A 515-nucleotide genomic window follows, 5' to 3' on the forward strand; every position below is an offset into this window, starting at 1 on the left:
TGTCCGTCACAAACGTAACATCTCGCCCCCCCCCGTTCCTTTCTCTCCGTCCTTCTTATTTGGTCCGGAATGCGGGGCGCTGCGCTGTGCGCACAATGCGTGTTGTGGGGCGGCGCGGGCGGCACGCGCTCGGCTGCCTGTGGTGTGCGAGGTAGCCAAAGTGTGTGATTTACCTTTCTGCGGTACTTACCAGATTTTTAAATTGTTGTGTACAAGTTTCAAAGCATAAAAAAATCTGTGTCGTAAGTGTGGTCGTAAGCGGATGAGTTGATCAGTGCGGTGCCGAGGCGCGTGGCCTGGCCTGGCGGGGTCACCCGCATCCTGGCCCCTGCGGGTCCCGCGGACCGGGCCGGCCGCGCCCCGTGCAAAACGAGAATCATCCGCCAACAAGCATAGCGTAGGCGGGGCGGGGCCTGGCGGCGGGCCCGGTGGACCCTGGGCGCGGCCGGGCGGAAACCTCCGCCGTACACCACCGGCAGGTGCGAGCGGAAGTGGAGAGAGGAGGCGGGGGGGGG

At 64.1% G+C, this 515-nt stretch overlaps 1 protein-coding gene across 1 annotated transcript in view; it reads left to right on the top strand.

Moving 5' to 3' along the window:
• Window positions 1-515, top strand: part of LOC127748817 (calpain-C-like) — a 35,962-nt gene that overhangs the window by 429 nt on the left and 35,018 nt on the right. The window lies entirely within an intron of this gene.

This window comes from Frankliniella occidentalis, unplaced genomic scaffold, assembly GCF_000697945.3.
Source record: "Frankliniella occidentalis isolate FOCC.00 unplaced genomic scaffold, Focc_3.1 Scaffold14, whole genome shotgun sequence".
Taxonomy (NCBI): domain Eukaryota; kingdom Metazoa; phylum Arthropoda; class Insecta; order Thysanoptera; family Thripidae; genus Frankliniella; species Frankliniella occidentalis.